Source organism: Prionailurus viverrinus, chromosome B1, assembly GCF_022837055.1.
Source record: "Prionailurus viverrinus isolate Anna chromosome B1, UM_Priviv_1.0, whole genome shotgun sequence".
In the NCBI taxonomy this organism is placed as follows: domain Eukaryota; kingdom Metazoa; phylum Chordata; class Mammalia; order Carnivora; family Felidae; genus Prionailurus; species Prionailurus viverrinus.
Window position 1 is genome coordinate 20,220,252 of NC_062564.1, and position 16,498 is coordinate 20,236,749.

The 16,498-nt window shown below is 39.3% G+C and overlaps 1 pseudogene; it reads left to right on the forward strand.

The window, feature by feature from the left end:
- Nucleotides 1–2,814: 2,814 nt before the first annotated feature.
- Nucleotides 2,815–4,055, forward strand: LOC125164722 (SWI/SNF-related matrix-associated actin-dependent regulator of chromatin subfamily E member 1-like; annotated as a pseudogene).
- Nucleotides 4,056–16,498: the final 12,443 nt, after the last annotated feature.

Here is a 16,498-nt window from a genome sequence, read left to right on the forward strand (position 1 = left end):
TAGATATAGTAGATATAAACCTATTAGCAACTGTGACTGTGGTGTTATCTCAGAAAACCTTCTGAGGGTAGTAAGAAATGGATCTTGCTGAAAATTAGCCTAATCCCCTCCCCCCCGCCCTCCTGCCGCCAGATACACTAAAATAATTAACCATTCCATCCTTGGAAATTCACTACTCTCAAATATTCAAAAACCTTCCTAAGGGGGTACCTGGGTGGCTTAGTCAGTTAAGCATCTGACTCTTGATTTCAGGTCATGATCTCACTATTTCATCAGTTCAAGCCCCAGGTTGGGGTCAGTGCTGACAGGGTGGAGCCTGATTGGGATTCTCTCTTACCCTCTCTCTCTGCCTCTCAACTGCTCATTCCTTCTCTCTCTCTCAAAATAAATTAACAAACATTAAAAAAAAAAAAGGCAGGGGCATCCAGGTGGCTCAGTCCATTAAGCGTCCAACTTCGGCTTGGTCACTATCTTGCAGTTTGTGAGTTTGAGCCCCTCATTGGGCTCTGTGCCCACAACTCAGAGCCTGGAGCCTGCTTCGGATTCTCTGTCTCTTCCTCTCTCTGCCCCTCCCATGCTCATGCTCTCTGTCTCTCAACAATAAATTAAAGCTTTTAAAAAATCCTTTTAAAAAAAAACAAACAAAAACCAGAAAAACAAAAAATGAAACCCTCCTAAGATCTGCAGTTTGGGAGCTGACATTACTCTAGTTCTTTATGCGGGTATTAATGGCATCCTCACTGGGTTAATAATCATACATAATAGCAGCCTTGCCTTTCATCGCAAATTTTTAAAATACCTGTTTATACTCACTATCATAATGTCAACCTTAAAATTCTTAGCAAAAAATTCAGGGAAATAATAATGTGGGGTTAAATATCTGGCATGCCCATAAATAATCACGTGGTAAAACAAATGTCAGTAATCTCTAACAGTCCTGTGAAAAGACATCATGTTTAGCATTATCAAGTTAATTTTAAAAAATCCTGCAACTGCTGAACTTTCAAGGTGTAATGTTGCCTGCAACTGAGATATGTGCCTATTCAAAATTATCGGCAATATACACATCAACATCTCTAGTAAACTCTACCTGACCTCACCATGTGAGGAAACAGGGAGAAGGGATGGTGAGAGTATAGCTTAGTACAAGGCTTGAACCTCCAGGAAGTGAGGCAACCAAATTATTGCCCCACCATGCCTCTTTCCCACCTATTTTGATCATCCAGACAGACCTACACTGAAGCAAAATGAAAGCGCTAACACAGAAAAATAAGGCCAAGTAAAGTCTTAGTTTCACACAGAGAAATACCTAGTCATAGTGCCACACAGTGCACTCCTGACCCCAGGATTTTGTACTCTCTTGCTATTGATTGTAAGATGCAGAAGGTAGTACAAATCCATCACTGTCACTGGAAATACTGCACAAAACACACATGCTACAGATAACTTATCAGAGTAAAAACAAGATTCTGGGACATCAAAAACCCCCACTTAACATGTGTCTAACTTTTTTTCTAAGCTACCAGTTGCCCCTCACCCCACAGGCCAATCCACGGAGTCACCAGCTGCCTGGGAGATGGCCAGATATTCGAAGTTCTGCACAAAGATATAAAATGAACTTGTGTGATACTCTTCCTTGGAAATTTAAATTAGGAATGCATAGAAACCAGGCACTTGGCAATAGAAGCTAAGGTGGGAAAATTCTAATAGAGGATTTTAAGGGCCAAAAGTGAGCCAAGGTTAAGACAGGAGTGGACAGTAACTGCTAGCCCCTGGCCAATATACCATCTAGGGACTAAGAGTATAAACATATATGGAGACAATTTATTGCTAAGATAAAAGAGATAGTATTTTTAAGTGCCAAGTTCAAAGGGAGCTATTTTCCTAGTGCCAAACTTCCATACTGTATCACGGCCAGACAAATGGTTTAGATTTTTATCAACCACAGGAAGACATATTAAAGGACCAAGAAAATTTGGGGGGAAGGCATTCAGAAAGCCAAGAGAATGGGCCACTCACCCTTCCTCTAATTTATGTGATTGCATGAAAAGTGGGGAATTTAAGGCTAGCACACTTGAAAAGTGTATGAAATTCAGATCGCATCAGGATCCCAAAGAGGAAAGGCTGTTGTGTCAGATTCTCAAGTCATTTATGGGCCTAGAATAGCCATGGAAGACATGTCAATAACAGGTGGCCAACGAGTCGCCCTCATCAAAGGGCTTCAAATAGGGTAAACAAATTTTTATGGACATGATGTAGATGCAACTGCCTAGTATTCTTGATAGGAATGAACCTACACCCTTTATAATACTATAAAAGTGTGCCTAGATGTGCACCAAAGACCACTTATTCCCTCCAACAGACTAAGTCTCTGCTGCCTACCTGCATTTCCAGAGACAGAACATAAGCAGAAGATAGCCCAGAGTTGCTAGTGGCCTGGCAATGAAACAGGTGCCCAACTATCTCGTTCCGCCACGATGCCCTCACCCCTATTAGTACACCACCCTCTTTTCCTGATTCCTGACCTTCCTGGACAAGAGCAAAATATGGAGTCATCCACAAGTTTCAAGACAGACAAGAAACAGAAAGGAAGCGGAGAGAGCACTTACATGAACATTTTGGTGTATCATTTGTTGATATTAAAACTGAACAGTTTCCTGCCTCTGGCCCCGCAATTTCAATCCTACTGATACCTTCAACAAAAGTTAATATATATGTGAGCCCAAAAGGAAACAGGACCACAGCTGTGGGTGCTTTTTCTGCCCATGGTGTCTCAGATTCATTTTTAAGTAACCAAGAACTTAATCTTCCAGAATGTCAAAAAGAGCAACTTATGCCTCAACACCCACCCCAGCTCCTACAACACAAATGCCCAGAACACCAGGGTTTGTGGGGATACAGTACATCCAGGCATTACCATACAACTACAAGCTGGGAGGGAACCTGGGCACCAACAGCCAGGTCTCAGCATCGTCTGGTGTTATGATTCCACAACCCCCAAAGCCACCACATAAGCTACTGATGCCCTACATGAGGCATGGCACAAAGTTCTGGAACCAAGTAAATGCTTCTAGCCCTGACCTAAAGTTGCAGGCGATTGGCCAGATTAAGGGTGGCATGTTATGAGATTTCACAGATGAAGAAAACTAAGAGTATTGAAACAAGTATAGAAGTATAGAAGTATAGAAGTATAGAAGTATAGAAGTATAGAAGTATAGAAGACAGAATAGAATGAATCTACGAAGGACAATCGTAATTCTCCCACACGCCCTGCTTACATAAATACACAAAAAGACATGCAAAAGGAAGAAAGTGGACAGAGACAGTCTCACATGGACCAAGGAGAACCTTATGTAAGAACTGAGCCTGCTGAAGATGCTGATGATTATGATGATGGCTTTTCAATGAAGCACACAGCCACTGCCCTCTTCCAGAGAAACTACAGTGTCATCAGTGAAATCCTCAGTGGGAGTGTGGTGCCAGACATTCAGACGGTTGTCACAACAGCTAGAACGCAGGTTATCGCAGAACCTTGATGGTTCATCAACTAGAAGCTAAACTTCTTTGAATACAGGAGACAAACCAGGAAACGAAGAGGAAATTCCTGGGAAGAACAGATTCATAGAACAATGAACTTAAAAGTTGGTGTGGTTTCCAGGTAGAGGTGGATGTGGAAAAAAGTGCCGCTGAAACTGCAGAGGCAGAGAAACAGGGTCACGAAAGGCTGGAGGGAAGAGAGACAGAGGCAGCAGAGCAAGATGAACTCAGGCGGAGCATCATGGTTTGTGAGGAAGTAAGAGAGAAAGATTAACCAAGAGCATCCAGAGGGAGACAGAGGAGACACATCTTGAAGAAGAGATGGAAAGCCAACAGGATGGGGAGGAAGACTCATCTACTCCTGAGAGCAGACAGAAGGGGAGTGCACAGGAGGGGCAGACAGCATGGCTGAGGAAGGGACCAGTTAGTAACAGTGGCTCAGAGAGCAAGAATTCAACAGTGGAGATCCACCATCAGACCACACACTGGAAGATGAAGGAATAGATGTTCAATGTTAATAGCACTTGAAATCAGTAACAAATGGAAGTACCCGAAATGCCCATCAACAACATAGTGATAAAAATGTGTGGGGACGTTTGTACAAGAGTAACAAATATGGAAAAAAAATGATTTCTACAGGCAATAGCATGTATTAAATCTCACAGACAGAATGTAGAGCCAAAGACCCTGTCCACAAATAAAATTCAGAGTATAGTTTCAGTTGTAAAAGATTTCAAATCTGGCAAAACTAATCTATGGTGTGTGAAACCAGGAGAACAATCATTTTGAGGTAGATATTAAGAGTAATGACTAGAAGGGGATTTAAAAGGACTTTTATAGCACAAAGAATGCTTTGTATTTTGATCAGGATTGTGGTTATATGAGCATTTTCACTTCAAGATGATTCATCAATCTGTACACTTTTGACTTGTTCACGTTTAATGCATGTATACCGTACTTTAGTAAAAAGTTTATTTGGAAAAGGATACACACACACCCAGAAAAAAGACATACTATCACCTTAATTATAACAGTACTAATAAGAAAAATCTTAAAAGCAATCAGAGAAAAAAAACACAATGCACTCAGAGCAATATGAATATATACGTATTTACTTATTTATATGTATATACACATTATATATGTATGTTTATATATGTTCTATACATATATTTATATATATTATATACAGGATACATAATACATACATTGTAAACCGTCGAGCAATTACAAAAAAAATTCAAGTTTCCAGTAAGTAATGAAGGAAAGATAGAAAAGGATAACAAATATTAAAGTAGACTTATGGGGCGCCTGGGTAGCTTCAGTCAGTTAAGTGTCTAACTCTTAATTTCAGCTCAGGTCCTGATCTCACAGCTCATAAGTTCAGCCCACCACACTGGCTCTGCACTGACAGTGCAGAACCTGCTTGGGATTCTCACTCTCTCTCTCCCCCTCTCTCTCTGTCCCTCCCCCACTTTCACATGCATGTTCTCTAAATAAATAAATAAATAAATAAATAAATAAATAAATAGACTTAAAGCCAACTATACTGATAATTTTATTAAATGTAAATGGACTATAATAAAAAACTGAGGTCAAGAGAGTAGATAGAAGTTCAAGAATCTATGAGATGCTGTCTATAAGAAGCTTTAAATATAAGAGGATGAAAACAGAGGTACAATATAAACACTAGTAATTAAAAATGGGTTTCAGTATCATAAAAAGCAAACCTAAGAAATATTATCAGTGACAACAAAACAAACTTCATAATGAGTGATCAATTCATCAAGACTTCCTAGCCCTAAATATGTACATAACGCAGCTTCAAAAGTACATGAAGCAAACACTAACCGAACTAAAAGGAGAAATTGAGATTTCAATACTCCTCTTTTTAAAATTGATAGCAGTAGGCCAAAAATCAGGAAGGGTAATAAAGATTCATAATGCTGTCAAATAATGTGAAAAATTATCATAATACATTTTTTTTTCTATCACACATGATACATTTACCAGGATGTCATATGCTGGCATTCAAACATCAACAAATTCAAAAGGATTAGTATCATGCAGTGAATTCTCTGGCTGGAACTAAAAATAAACCAAAAATATATTTTAAAATTTCTAAGTATTGAAAAATTAACACATTTCTAAATAACTCAAGGCAGAAGAATAAAGGATTATAAGAGAGAAATTTTAATAATAAAATCACAGAAACCAAAATTTGTGGAATGCAGCCAAGCAGTACTTCAAGCATTATGTATATTTTCTGACAGTTCTGTTATAAAAGAAGGTCGAAAATCAACTATCTAAGGGACGCCTGGGTGGCTCAGTCGGTTGAGCGTCAGACTTCAGCTCAGGTCATGATCTCACAGTTGATGAGTTTGAGCCCCACGTCGGGCTCTGTGCTGACAGCTCAGAGCCTGGAGCCTACTTCTGATTCTGTGTCTCCCTTTCTCTCTGCCTCTCCCCAGCTCATGCTCTCTGTCTCAAAAATAAAGATAAACATTAAAAAATTTTTTTTCCTGAATCAACTATCTAAGCTACCACCTTAAAAAAAGGGGGGGGGGGGACAAATTAAACCCAAAGTAAGCAGAAGCCAGAAAAATAAAGGAAGAGAAATCAGAAATACACAAAACAAAAACAACAGAACAGGGGCGCCTGGGTGGCTCAGTCAGTTAAGCATCCAACTTTGGCTCAAGTCATGATCTTATGGTTTATAAGTTCTAGCCCTGCGTCGGGGTTTGCGATGGCAACTTGGAACCTAGAGCCTGCTTCAGATTCTGTGTCTCCCTCTCGCAAGCCCCCTACCCCCACACTCATACTCTGTCTCTCTCGATCTCAAAAATACATAAATGTTAAAAAAAAAAAAAAAGAACAAAGCTGGTTCTCTTAAAGTATGAATAAAATTGCCAACCTTTGGTCAGACTGATCTGGGGGAAAAAAGGAGAAAGAACGTACGAATTTTCAAATCAGGGATATAAGATAGGACAACACTGAGGCTATAGACTTTAAGGAGTTAATAAAGGAATATTTTGAACAACTACATGACAACAAATTCAACAAAACTGAAATACAAAGGGAAATACAAATTCCTTCAAGACAACTAAATAAAACATGGGCAAGACCTGAACTGATATTACACCAAAAGGCATATCCAAATGGCTAATAACTACATAAAAATTTCTCCACATCAGTCTTAGAGAAAATTGTATTTAAACTAAATCACTTCATATGCACTAGAATAATTAAAATTATAAAAACAGAAGATATCAAGTGTTAGTGAGGAAGAGGAGTAATTGAAAAACTTGTACTTGGCAAACAGCAGAGCAGAATTGTAGAACAACTTTGCAAGAGTGTTAATTTGATAGTGTCTTGTAATGTTAAAAATACCAAATGACCCAGCAACTCCATTCCTTAGGCATTTATCCAAGAATATAAAGACATCTACATGAGGACCAGTACCAGAATATTCACATCAGCTATATTCGTAACAGCTATTGGCTGGACACAATCCAAATGTCGATCCACAGGTGAACTGTGGTAAAGGTATTACTCACCAGTGAAAGACACCAAATAAGAAGGAACCAACTACCGATGCATGCCCCAACGTAGATAATTCTCAAAAACCTTGTGATGAACAAAGGAAGCCACACACAAGAGTCATACTGGAGGAGTCTGAATATTCTAAGTTCTAGAATAGGTGAAGCTAATGAAAGGCACATAAAACAAGTCAGTAGTTGCCTGGGGCTGGGGATAAGGGGATTACTTTCAAAGTAACTTGAAGGAACTTTCTTCAGGGGCAGAAAATGTTCTGTACCTTGATTGTGGTGGTGATTATCCAGATATATCTATTTGTCGAAATTCATCGAATTCTACTCTTAAAATCGATTTTAATATATGTAAATTATGCTTTAATAAAGTTGGCATTTAAAACTAAGCATATGCATGGTCAGAATTCTATAGAACTCTTATAAACTCTTATGTAGTGTGTTCAGTTCCAGTAAGTACTCTATTTCAACATTACTCACTGTAGAAATGTTATCCTTATTTTTTAAAGACCATAAATGTATTCCAATATTAGTAACTCTCCTATATCTACCTATATCTATATATCCTATATCTAGATAGATTGATAGATCTGTATGTATATCTATAGACAAATTTCTATCTCCTAGCCCAAATAAAGAGAAAAGACAAGTATATCCCTCAGTGGACAGGAAGGGTTCTTTCCAAGAGTCACACTCTTAGAACTCTGTAAAGGTAGTACTGATTCCTAATTTCTCTATCACTTCAATGATTTTCTTTCTTTCTTTTACTCAAACCTCTCAAATTCTTTCTGAGGTAGAGTCGTAAGGAAGATATAATTTGAGGGGCACCTGGGTGGCTCAGGCAGTTAAGCCTCTGATTTCAGATCAAGTCATGATCTCACCATTAGTGAGTTCCAGCCCCGCGTCAGTCTCTGTGCTGACAGCTCAGAGCCTGGAGCCTGCTTCAGCTTCTATCTCCATCTCTTTGCCCCTCCGGGGCTTGCACTGCGTGTCTCTCTCTCAAAAATAAACCTTAAAAAAATTTTTTAAGATCTAATTTGAGGTTATGATCACATAGTGATTTATTCCCAATGCACAATTAAACCAATTGTATTGACTATTTGTTTGAGGGGTGAGGGAGATCCTGTTTTGCTACTCTCCTCCCTTCCTAAGAGAGCTCTGTTTTAAGTCCCCTTGTTGTTTGGGCTCCTTGGAAGGTAAATCCAGAAACCAGTTTCATGATGCCATCAAAAAGGGGTTCCCCCTTTCCGCTTTGGGGCAGCCTGTAGGCAGGCATGCAACTAGACTGAGGTGGGCCATTCCTCTCGCTCAGGGCCCCAGCTTCTGATCCACTGAAGTAAGACTGACAATGCCACAGGACATTATCCCAGTAACAGGATTCCAATCGGATTCTTCCAGCTCAGAGGTAAGTGCAAGATTTCCCATTTCCTCAGGAACAAAAAAGAAAAGGGAAAGGGAGGGATAAATACAAGTGCTTAGGAATTAATTCCATGTGACCTTTTATGACCAAAAATGCCAAAAAAAAAAAAAAAAATCACTAGACAATCACCTAATTTCTGCTTAGAAACATGTTGAAGAAACAGAGAAATTATAGTTCATATATTTTATGTGAGAATTAAAGACAATTAGTAGGTGAAGGAAATTCAAATAAATCTATGAAAACACAGAATTAGTTACCTAAATTCAGAAAAGATAGTAAATATTAATGAAGGGAAAGATTAGGCAAAGCAATCAGGGAATGGAGTAGGACTCAAAGGAGACCTGAATAAAAGCATTTTTTTTTTAATTTAGTTGAAAAACATTGATAGGGATAGAATTCTATAGGATTCTGGCTTTTCTATTTATACCACTTTGCTTGATAGTATAGTACTTAAAAGAGATAAAGAGGGTTGGAAAAAAAAACATGAGTGGACTTTCTGCTTAAATACAACTGTATCCATAACAAACAAAAATCCCTAAACTTTTGTATTGGTCTCCTACCGTGGAAATCGCTGTCAATATATATTTTACTCATTCTTTCATTACTTGGCTGGTTAGATTGCCACTACTTAAAATGCCTTTTCCCCCTCAATTCTTGCTGTTTGTGGAAGTTTCCCTTGCAAATGCCTTCTATCCCCTTGTTACCAAATTTCCAAATTCTCCTTTGTAACCTCCAGGTTTTATTGATGTTTCTTTCAGTATGTATCAGTTATGTAACACAGGGCCCCTGATATGCTCAGCTGTTTTCATTTTATGGCATAGAAACTTAATACGTCCAGTTACTACACTAAGCATAAATGGGAATAAACAATTATCTGTCGAATTGGTAATTTCCCAGATACAAGTTACTTGATGTTTTTATTAACCCTCAGAATGGCAATGTTATTCAGTCCCCAAGCCCAGTGAATACTCCATGGGAGATTCAGCTACTTCATTTACACAATCATCATTTAAAAACTAAAGAGAAAAATTAAAATGTCTCTTCAGCCAAAGACACCTTTTAACAAGCCCCGTTTTAAGATTCTGTCATAAAATATATATCTCCAACAACTTTTAGTTCACTTACAGAAGAAAACTATTTCAAAATCTGATGCCAAAAACAAGTGATCAGAGATAAATCTATCCAACTTAATCAAAATGAAGTTCTATGGGAATTACGCATGATGAGTATCCAAATAGAAACCTTCCCTTACTCTATATAGGAAGACCCTATAAATACTGGATGGGAACAATCCTGTTTCAGCCTTTCTCAAGAGCACACTGAAACCATTCATGTTCCTTATTTCAAGTACAAATGAAAACATACCCCCCCCAAAATGTGTTAATCATAGGGGTCAACAGAGAATTTTCAATCTTGATTCTATCAGCCACTCTCAGGCTACCATTATTGAAATGTTTCCACCAGCAGCTAGGACAGCACAAGGTCCTAGGAGGCAGTGGACAGATACTGGTAGTACAGCTCATATTGCAGCCCAAACTAGCACTCAACAAAATGCTGCCAGAGGCAAGTCTCTTTCCATCACGTTCCTTGCTTTGTCCAGTCCTGTTGCACACTTTATCTCTCCAGCCCCTTCCTTCTGCCCTCAGAGGCCTACTGCTTCCACAAGCCTTTCCCAGGGCAGCCACCAGCATCCGTGTCTAGACCCAGCCTTACCCTGGAAGAGGTCAGGGCAGCAGCAGATGAAGTGGCAGGCAGCAGACCAGGTCCAGGACTTGGATCGTGGCATAACCACAGATGACTTGACTGGAGTTTAAACACTTTGAAAACATGACGTCTGACCACATAGGGAGAAAATTTAGCGCCTACCAACACTCTTAGACACCGAGTCTAAGCACAGCCATCAAACTGTGGGCATGATCCGTTACCTGTCCCCCTGGATGCCCGCTTCCCCTACCCTACCCCATAGGCAACCTACCTCAGGTCTTTCTTCACTCTTTTCCACCTCTTTCCTTTATCCTCATCCTGTCCTACCCTTCCTTCCTAGTTCTCAACATAGATTAGGTCTCCCCAACAAGAAAAGTAAAATCTTTTCTGACCCTGCACTTTGCTCTTTACCAGTGGTTCTCAGACACAACAAGGGAAGAGGCTGCTGCTGGCATTAGTGGGTAGAAGCCAGGGATGCTGCTCAACATCTTGAAATGCACAGGGCAGCCCCCAAGGCACACAATCACGTGGCCTAAGAGGTCAACAGCACTGGAAGTTGAGAAATCTTGCTTTAGGCATCCCTCTACGCTTCACAGCTCAACCTCTTGTCAGGTCTTCTACCTTGAGCAGTTTCTACCATCACCCTTCGAGCTCAATGCTGAACCTGGGAGAACTTGCTCTCTGTTCTCTCTGTTCCACTCACACCCCTCCTGCAAAGGTCATGCACAATTCTCCTACAGAAAAACTCAGTAGTTATTTTAGTCTCTCTTGTCTTTTTTACTTTGCTTTTCAACCAAGATAACCTTTACAAAACTGTGTTCTCTACTGGTTTCTGCGACCCCTCACTTTATGGGCATCACCATTGGTCCTGGCAGGATAAAATCTGAATACCTCTGCCTGGCTGTCATGGCTGGCATTGAATCCCAAAGGTGTCCCATTCACACCTGGCTTTCCAGCCATGCCAACAGCTATTATGGATTGCCAAAGAGGCCTCTACCCTCTTCTTTGCACATGCCATTTACCCTTCCCACCAGCCAACCTACTCAAGTCCTTACCCAACTTTCACAATTCAGGGCATGTATCTCCTCCACTCTCACAACTTTCTCTTTTGCAGAAAGAAATCTGTGCTGTTCTGGGTGCCTCCTGCATGCATGACACAGAGATTGTAATACTTTGAGTTTCTACCTTGTTGTTCAACTCAACAAGCTATGATACCTTGATGTCTCTCATCTCCCCTCCCCATGAAAATAGGAGCCCCTGAATCCAGGTTCTCTGTGTTTTTATGTAGCACCTGGTAAATGGCTGGTGCTAATAAAAGTTTGTAAAATGAGCAAGTCATTTGAATGCTAACAACATAATTGTTACCTCAGCAATTCTCTAGCTATATCCCACTACTACCTTTAAATTCTCTGTTTTTCCCTCTCTTCCCACCCCTTGTCAGTGAAAAGATCCATGATCTCTAAACCACCTTATCAAGGCTTGGGGTGGCTAGGAATTAATATAACAAATTAGCCTGTTTCAGGCATGAAGGAGCTGAGACACAGAGACGCTAAGGGACAGAGCCTAGTGCCCAGAGTGCACTCTTAGGAGATCCTTGGCAGACAGTGAGTGGGAAAGCCAGCTCCATTACCGCAGCAATAAACGAGACAGGGGCAATGCCCCCTTACGATATTAACCCACACTGACTTTGGTTTGTTTGTTTCTGCTGTTGTGTTTTTGACTGGGGCTGTTGACTCATACTCAGGCATCACTGAGAAAGATCTGGCTCTACTCTACTGCACTTACCCCAAATGTTCCCTAGTGTGCAATGGCACAGCTGACCCAACACTGTCCCCAAACACAGTTTCCTGTTTTTCACATTTTTGCTGACTTACTTGCCCCTGACAACATTCCCAATTAGACGTGGTCATTCTTGAGGCTTAATTCCCAGCTCAAAAGTAAAGACAAAACCCCAACTGGGTCTAATTCAAAATTAAATTCATGCTAAGATATCTATGTTGGTTTGAAACACTAAATGTTTTCAACTAAACCAGCTCAACGGAAAACACAAGGACAAATTGGTCCAAGTTTGTTCAAAGGGCTGTATCGTGTTTTAAGGGTAAATGGTAGTCAAAAGGTAGAGTTTATATAAAATCCCAACGACAAAAAAAAATGGCATTCTGCTTGAAAAAGCAGTTTCTGTAAAATAACGTATGTTTATTTATACATAAAATACAAAATATTATGTATCATACTTCAAAATATATACAATCTGTATCAATATTTTAAAAGGAGAGCTATACTGACATGATGTAATTTTGTTATAATTTTGAAAATCACAACAGTATGTTTGAACAATTTGTCTTCACAATATGTTTAAAATGTAGAACTAAACAGCAAATGATGCATTAATGCCATTTTCTCTCTCCAAAACAAACATTTAGCATTCAATATTTATATATATCCCCAAGTAAATGAACTTTATTTCTCACTTGCCAGCAGTTTCTTAGAAAAATAAACCTAAAAGAAATAACTTCTGTTTAAACATGTTTGATCTTAGGGGCCCCTGGGTGGCTCAGTCAGTTAAGGGTCCAACTTCAGCTCAGGTCATGATCTCGCAGTGCAGCATATCGAGCCTTGTGTTGAGCTCTGTGCTGACAGCTCAGAGCCTGGAGTCTGCTTCAGATTCTGTGTCTCCCTCTCTCTCTGCCCCTCCCCAGCTCATGCTCCATCTCTCTCTCTCTCTCTCAAAAATAAACATTAAAAAAATTTTAAGATGTTTCAAAAACTTCAGACAACTTATCTAATGTACAAAAAATTGCCTTAATCTATAAAGATAAACTAGTACGTGAATGTTAAATTCTACTTTTGTTTTAATGACTATTTAAAATTAACTTCCTTTACCAGTTTTCTTAAGCTAAAAATCAGTAACAATGGTTAATATTGTGGCTCTGTTTTGGGTATACCTAGGAGGCTATTTGAATTCTTCTCAACTGAGTTGTGTAAGCAAAGTAAAAAGTTCCTAGGAGAAATAATTAGGCTTCTGAAACTGAGATGTTATTATATTAGGTCAGAGAGGTCCACAGCTAAATTTATCATTGAAAATGATATGAAATATGTCTCTTTTCATATGCTAAATATAATTACCTGGTTATTTGCCTTCCTTAACCATAAAATTCAGTGAACGAACAAAAACTCAATGCAACTCAACACATAAAAGTTGTTTTTACAGTGATTCAAAATCAAAGCCATGCTTTCCTATCTTGGTCTCACTGAAAACGGTTTCAGTTAAAGCAAAAAGGTGCTGATGGGTAATAGCTAATCTGCAGTAAAAGAAACCACAGACGATGATGAGCTAGAGCTAGGAGGCACCAGTGTTCAAAGCCTAATTACCCAGATGTCACAAGTACAAAATTACATGCTTTTATAATGTTAAATAAGAAAGCTCCCAGAATTTTTCCCAGTGAATATTAAGATCTAGTTAATCCCAATGGTCTATAGAAGATTCTTTTATCTCAGTGGCACTTTCCTTGCTGTCCTAAAAACGTACCTTGAGACCACAGACCTCTACCTCTGAGCCAACATGGGCAAGATTATGCACTAGAGCTTGGCCTGGTGGGGGAGTAGGGGACAGAAAATACTAGCCTGCTGCATGTTACCACTGTACTGGATGTTTTCATAGACATTTAGCCTCATACTTGAATGCTTTTTGTTGCAGTTAAGAATGTGAAGGGGCGCCTGGGTGGCTTAGTCTGTTAAGCATCCAACTTTGGCTCAGGTCATGATCTCTCAGTTTCTGAGTTCCAGCCCTGCATCTGGCTCTGTGCTGACAGCTCAGAGCCTGGAGCCTGCTTCAGATTCTGTGTCTCCCCCGCTCTCTGTCCCCCCCATGCTCATGCTCTGTCTCTCTGAATAAATGTTAAAAAAAAATTTTTTTTTAAATAAATAATGTCAAGACCCAGAGTCTGAAAAACTTGTCCAAGCCAATGGCAAAACTGGGAGTTTTAACAACTTCTGTTCATCTACAAGGCATTTTCTCCAAAATTTCATTAGACAACTCCGATTTAAAGATATGGACACAGAAAGGACATAGATGAACACATCAACTCTGGTCGCGTCCTCTCTTAATTATGTATTTGAATAATAATCCAACTCAACAGGAGCAATATTGTATTAATAAGTAACACATTACATTAGCTGTGTTGGAAGAAGCTCCCCCACCCTTATTATATTCCTAATGTCAAACGGTTTCAGGAATTTATTCAAAATGTACAACATGCCTCTATTAGAAACATGTGCTGAAATTTTAACGATCACCCTCTCATACCAACCCTCACCCATACAGACCGGCCCATTCTACAAAATGCACTGTCACCAGCTATCAACAAAACAGTCGTTAAGAGCTGACAAAAAGTTGCAACAGCTAGATTTCAATCATCTGTCATGATTTCAAGTTTTTCCAAAGAGAGCGAGTGAGCATTAAGTATATAAAGCCATTTCACTGGATCACATTTTGTGTTTCAGACTCAAAAGTTTCATTGAAGAAAACCAAGTTGAATTTAGTTGACTACATCCAACACAAGATCACAAAGCCCTTCTCACAGAATCAACTCAGATAGATCTGGCAGTGAGACTGGAGCTTCCGCCAAGAGCATTTATGTGGGTATTTCTCCAGGAAGGAGAGAAAGAAAGTGAGAGAACACAGTTTGGAGTTCAAGAGCAGCTCTCATGATACAGTCAGTTCTTCCTCAATCCTAAACACCTGAGGGATTAGAGCTATGCTGTTTAGTATGCTCACCACTAACCACATGTGCATATTGATCACTGGAAATGGGCCAGTGCAAATGGAGAAGTGCTAGAAGTACAGAAGATACCCTAGATTTCATATAAAATATATAAATATATATAAAATACAAAAAATAAAGCAAAATATTAAAATTTTATTACATGTTGAAATAATACGTTGTATATACTGATCTATATTACTTGTTGTTAAAATTAATTTCATCTGTTTGGATTTTCTCTCTTTTAATGTGGCTACTACGTATTTTTAAATTAAAAAAAAGTCTTTATTACCCATAAATCCAGAAGAATTGAAAGCAGGATGTCAGAGCATTATTTCCACACCCGTGTTCATAACAGCATGATTTAGAACAGCCAAAGGTGAGAATTACCCAGATGTTAATCAGTAGATAAAAACAAACCAAATATGACATATCCATATCATGAAACCTATTAAATCATAAAAAAATAAAGTACTGTTCCATTTTACAACATGGTTAAACCTTAAGAACATGATGTTAACGGGAAGAAACCAGTCACAAAAGGCTACCTAGTATACAATTCCAGTCATGTAAACGTCCAGAATAAAGAAACGTATAGAGACAGAAAGTATGTTCCTGGATGCTTAGCTCTGGGAGCAACGGGATGAGGGAATAAGGGGTCATAGCTGCCGAGTACAAATGTTCTTTTTTAAATTATTTTTTTTTTTTTTTTTTTTTTTTTTTTTTTTTAATTTTTGGGACAGAGAGAGACAGAGCATGAACGGGGGAGGGGCAGAGAGAGAGGGAGACACAGAATCGGAAACAGGCTCCAGGCTCTGAGCCATCAGCCCAGAGCCTGACGCGGGGCTCGAACTCACGGACCGTGAGATCGTGACCTGGCTGAAGTCGGACGCTTAACCCACTGCGCCACCCAGGCGCCCCTCTTTTTTAAATTATTAAACCATTCTAAATAGACTGTAGTGAGGGATGCACATATTTGTGACTATACTAAAAACTACTGTAGGTGTGTGAATTAATTTTCAATAAAGCTCTTTTTTAAAAAGACAGTAAGGGAAAATCCATTTTTAAAAAATGCAATCTACATGGAATGGCACCTGCCAATAGACAAAGCTGGCAAGGGCAGATTTTTTTCTCTCCCCTTGAAGGACACTCCACATCCTTCCAGATTCCACCCAAAGTTTTCAATGGCCCCATGGCCCAGGAGCAGAATCCTTACCAGGTGAAGCTCTCTAGGTCTCGCCCTGACCACAGCACAGCTGACTGCTCCCCTAAATGTATGTACATATATGCAACCCCACTGAAACTTCTACCCTTCCTATACAGAAATGGCTAGGAATAAAGACTGCTCAGCAGAGAAAGGGGAAAAAAAAATGCTCACATAATACATTAACCATTTACTTGTTAGCAAAGCTATATAATTAACATTGTTGCTAAGAGCCACAGAAGTTGCTAGACAGGGACCATGTAACTTCTCAAAGTAACAAAGAACAGATGCATTTATAAAAAAGAAAACTGTCGAAATTTTT